Genomic DNA, 5,848 nt, shown 5'->3' on the forward strand with positions numbered 1-5,848 from the left:
GGTTCGATCCCTGGTCAGGGAATTAAGCTCCTGCAAGCTGCACAGCACAGCCAAAAGAAAAAAAAAAATTAATGCTGAGTTGTGTGGAGACATGGTTTCTAAAAATATGAGAACTAACAAACTGTTAAGTTTTCAAGGAATATGGGGTATGTATAGGAAATCAGTAGCTGAAGAATATTTACCACATTCAAAAACACTTTAAAAAACAAAATTCTCAAATTTGTATTCAATTTGCAGATATTATATAACCCCTTTAAAATTAACTAAAGTGCTGAGTATTCTGTGGAGGAAAACAATTATCTTGTGCTCACAGTTGAAGGTTTCTCTCAGAAGTAAACCACTGAAAGAATCCACAGTATTGGTTTAAATTTTTTCCATTGGGGAGGGGTGTGTGGAGGTGTTTATCATCTTTCAAATTCAGTCACTTGTCCTGAAATGGATTGGATAGTTAGAGGATAACATTAAAATAGGTCTCTCGGGCTTCCCTGGTGGCTCAGTGGTTGAGAATCTGCCTGCTAATGCAGGGAACACGGGTTCGAGCCCTGGTCTGGGAAGATCCCACATGCCGCGGAGCAACTGGGCCCGTGAGCCACAACTACTGAGCCTGCGCGTCTGGAGCCTGTGCTCCGGAACAAGAGAGGCCGCGATAGTGAGAGGCCCGCGCACCGCGATGAAGAGTGGCCCCCGCACCACGATGAAGAGTAGCCCCCGCTTGCCGCAACTAGAGAAAGCCCTCGCACGAAACGAAGACCCAACACAGCTATAAATAAATAAATAAATAAATAAAGTAGCAAAAAAAAAAAAAAAAAAGGTCTCTCTAAGCTATAGAAAACAAGATTCTTAAATTTTTGACAAGGAGAAATGGAACAAAAAATAAAGCAAGTCATACGCTAAATAATGTTAAAAATCCTGCTGTTACTTTAAAAATATTTTACTACTGGGAATTCCCTGGTGGTCCAGTGATTAGGACTCGGTGCTTTCACTTCTGTGGGACCAGGTTCAATCCCTGGTCAGGGACCTAAGATCCCACAAGCTGTGCGGCGCGGCCAAAAAAAAATTTTCTTTTTATTACTAAGGGAAAATAGGACAAAAGTATTAAAACCAACTCTTTCACTTCCTTGTTTGTAGATAATGCCTGCCTATGTGACTGTTTTTACTTCCTTTGAAGCTTCCTACAAGAAATGAACCATTTATATGAGTTTTTATAAACTCTTAGCTAAAGACTTGTTCACATATTCTAGTAGCATCAATACTTTCTCAGAAAGGAATAATCAAAGGCTGGCACTAGAAATTGACAAAAAAAGAATTTAGTTTAGATCTCTTAATAATTTAAAGAGCAATCTAAATTATAGAGTTTACCTGTTTAGACTGTTAGTTCGTGTAGTTATTACAATGGTTTAAACCTGTACCTTATTTGTGTTACTAGGTATTCAAAATACCTTTGGGGTTAGGATGAGTGATTACAGCTCACTCCTACAAAACTTAACTCTCTTTGATTCCTGAGGAGAGAAATAATTTCATTTTCCTGATTTGGCTTTAACTTCCAATTATTATTTATATAAGACCCATCCACTTGCAGAGCTATTTTCTTTGCACTATAATTATTTTCTTCTGGTCCCAGGAAACAGAAAGTGGCTCAAGTTTATTGTGTCCCAGATCGAACAACTTAATATAAGTAACAAACAATATACCTTATTGTATGTCTAATATAAGAAGAGGGTAAACATATCTCTATGTTTATCAATAGACTATTAACAGACAGAAAATATTAATGAATAGATTTGGGATAGTTTTCTTTTCAAAAAGCTTATGCTTCAAATAGAAGTGACAAGTGGGAAAGAATGAGTGGGTTGCAGAATTTTCAAAAGCCTAAAACCAGGATCCAGGAATCTTTAGCAGAGGTAAGACGTGCCTATATTCAGCACAGCCCGACCTGCACCGCTTTGCGGCTAACCAAGGAAAGCCTGAGTGGCGAGACAATACTACCCTCTAGGGGCAACATTTTTATTTTCACAACTTCCTCGGCAAAGGATCAATCAAAAGATAAGAAGCCACACACAGGGGCTTCCCTGGTGGCCCAGTGGTTGGGAATCCACCTGCCAGTGCAGGGGACACGGGTTCGAGCCCTGGTCCGGGAAGATCCCACATGTCGTGGAGCAACTGTGTGCCACAACTGCCACGGGCTGTGTTCCACAACTGCTGAGCCTGTGCTCTGGAGCCTGTGAGCCACAACTACTGAGCCCGCATGCCACAGCTGCTGAGGCGCGTGTGCCTGGAGCCCGTGCTCCGCAACAGGAGAGGCCACTGCAATGAGAGGCCCGCTCACCGCAACTACAGAAAGCCCACGCGCAGCAACGGAGACCCAACGCAGCCAAAAATAAATAAATAAGTAAATAAATTTATTTAAATAAAAAAGCCATACATGGTATAGCTCCATAGCTCCGCTGTGACTGCACCGTAGATATTAGTAGCTATTGTTGTTAGCATTTATGCTTTCAAAGAAGTAACTTAAGCACACTGTCAACTGGCTAATTATTCAAGGTTAATTATTTACAATCCTTTCTCTTTTCCTGTTCTTTTGTTCTGTTAGAATTTACATGATTGACTACAGAAGTTGGGATAAGACACCTGACTAGTTTTTTAAAAAAATAATTCTAATAAAAAGGGTGAAGAGATAAAAATTGGAATTAATTTCAAGCAAGAGACTTAGGGCTTATATATGGATACTTACTTGGATTCTTGTTACAGGCTTACTTTTCCAATTATTTTTTCCTAATTTTGGGAAAAAGTCCAGTGACAGAGATTCCCAATCCCTCAGACATATGAGCTGCCCACCTATTTAGTTAATCTTATTGGATAGAAATTAACTTATACAATTTATGAAACAGGGAATTAACTTATTATAAATCAAATACTAACTGTAGAATTTTTAGGTTTCCTCTGCCCCCTGCCCTCCCCTAAGCTGAATATGTTAGCAAATATGCTTCACTACTATTTATTATGTGTATCCTAACAGCTTATATCTGGGATTGTTGTTTTACTGGGTTTCTGCATTTTCTCCACGCTTCATCCCAGATTAATCTGTTCATTTGTTGACACCTGTCATGTTCTACAAAATGAGATCAAAGACTGATAGCTGCATGTTCTCCTGTCTTAAAATGTTAAGGAAATGGTTTGTTGGAAGCACTGTTACTTTTTAGTTCTATGTATTGAGCTGTCATTGACCTTTAGGCCAAAATGCCAGACACTTAACTGCCCTACTTTATAAAGACTTAGTAGTAATATCAGTAGTCTGTAGTAAAGCTGACTTTCTATATTACACATATATACATATATATAATAGTTTCCTATATTTTATTTTATTAAACATTTTCCAGCTTTATTGAGATATAATTGACATATAACATTGTGTAAATTTAATATGATGATTTGATATATGTATATATTGGGAATTGTTTACCACAGTAAGGTTAGTTAACACCTCCATCACCACACATAATTATTTGTGTATGTGTGTATGTGGTGAGGATATTTAAGCTCTACTCTCTGAGCAACTTTGAAGTATATAATACAGTACTGTTAACTATAGTCACCATGCTGTATGCCCCAGAACTTATAACTGGAAATTTGTACCCTTTAACCAACACCTCCCCATTTCCTAGTTTACTATATTTAAAGTGTGAGTTTTGTTTTAATTGGGGGTTAATTTTTTCTCTAATTTTATATTGAAGTGAGAAACAGAAGAAAGTAATGAAATCACTACATAGACAACAGACAAAAGTTTTATTTTAAAAACTTACAATTTAGTATAATGTAATTCCATACACAGAAATATACAAAAAATACATACGACTAAAATTGTATTTTAAACAGAAAACCATAAATGATATTTCATGGTTTAATTTCTGTGACTATTTTTTGCCTATGAGCCAAAAGGCTATCTCCAAACAATAAAGCAACTAAGTGAAGAGCTCAGGTGTTATTCTTTTTTTTTTTTTTTTAATTTTTTATTTATTTATGTATATATGTATGTATGTATTGGCTGCGTCGGGTCTTCCTTGCTGCGCGCGGGCTTTCTCTAGTTGTGACGAGCGGGAGCTACTCTTCGTTGTGGTGCGCAGGCTTCTCATTGCGGTGGCTTCTTTTGTTGCGGAGCACGTGCTCTAGGCGCACAGGCTTCAGTAGTTGTGGCTTGTGGGCTCTAGAGTGCAGGCTCAGTAGTTGTGGCGCACGGGCTTAGTTGCTCCACGGCATGTGGGATCTTCCCGGACCAGGGCTCGAACCCGTGTCTCCTGCATTGGCAGGCGGATTCTTAACCACTGCGCCATCAGGGAAGCCCTCAGGTGTTATTCTTGATGGTATCATTCTTGATGGTCCTGGATAAAACTAGATTACCATAAATTGATAGTAGATAAGTTGAATAAATAATTGCACATTAAACTAGAATTTAGAAAAACAAGATTAGGTAAATACCAAAAGGAATAGAAATAAAAACTATCAGAGCAAGAAATGAAAAAAATATGAAGAGAAAAGCAAGTAAGATCATGCCCTCATAGCAACTATTAGAGGCAGATGCAGCAGGATTGACAGCTTATGGAGCACAGAGAAGAAAAAATCCCAAGAGACAATGAGAAAGTGTCCTAAATTAGGAGAAGGTGGCAAGAGTGAGTAAACGGAAAGAGTGAGTAAACGCAGTTCCCTGAGTGGAAGGGATAAGAGACTGAAATACTGCCCATTCCCCCTTGACAGGATTATCCAGAAAGTCTATGTATCAGTTGTAGGTATTTGATTCCAATATCATTGTTTTTTAAAATTATCCTTTTTACATTGCTACTACACTTTAATTTTTCTCTCAATATCAGCATCTCAATATGTGTGTAAGAAGTTGAAGATTTCTTTTGATAAATACTCAGCTCTACAATGACGTTCAAATTCAATTGGTCTTTCCTAAGCTACCTGAACTAAGTTTAAGATCAACTTCAATGTGGGTCTGTCATCACAGACATGGCTGAGGGGGATGGTGCAGAGGCCACAAGAACCATTCAAATTCACTCTGACATAGACTCTGCAAGAAAACAGGTCTGTAACATTGCAATATTAATAAATATTAAAAACAATATAGCAATAATCAATATAATTTATAACTTCTATATTAATAATTAATGTATACAATTTGTCAGTTAATTAACGATGAGCTGATTCTTATTTTGGATATTCCTCTAATAAGCACGTTTCTTAACCTCTCTAAGCCTAAATTTCCTTATCTGTAAAAGTAAGATACTAATGGAACCCATCCTAGAGTTGCTGGGAAGATTAAACGGGATGATGCACTCTAGCCTGGCTACAGTAAACACTTTTTTCAGGTAAACGATCAGTAATTGCTATTACTGACATTTTCTAACACCCATATTTTTGGGCATATGCAACGCTCAAAAGAGGGAAAAGAACAGAGAGCTAGTATTAAGTACTTCCTCTGTATCAGACATTTTAGCAATATGTAAAACTCTTGCGAGTGTGCCCAGAGCCGCGCACACCTCGGGTTTCCGGCCGGGGCGCGAGATGTCTCCCGCTCTCTCTCGGCCACAGCCGCCGCGCAGTAGTCGTACCCTGCGCGTTCCTCTCCTCGCCTCCCCACGGAGCCCAGGTCCCGCCTGTGGGCGGACTGCGGAGCCGCGCCGGACCGCTACCCGGCAGCCCACTGGGCCTAACGGCACGTGACTCCCGCCGCCGCCGCCGCCGCCGCCGCCGCCGGCGCTGGGAAGGTCAGCGGCGACGGTGTCGCAAAAGCGTCGCGACGGCGTCTGTTCTTGGCGGCCCAGGCCACTGGTATAAGCGAACGTGTTGAGGC

The sequence above is a fragment of the Balaenoptera musculus genome, chromosome 15 (genome assembly GCF_009873245.2).
Source record: "Balaenoptera musculus isolate JJ_BM4_2016_0621 chromosome 15, mBalMus1.pri.v3, whole genome shotgun sequence".
In the NCBI taxonomy this organism is placed as follows: domain Eukaryota; kingdom Metazoa; phylum Chordata; class Mammalia; order Artiodactyla; family Balaenopteridae; genus Balaenoptera; species Balaenoptera musculus.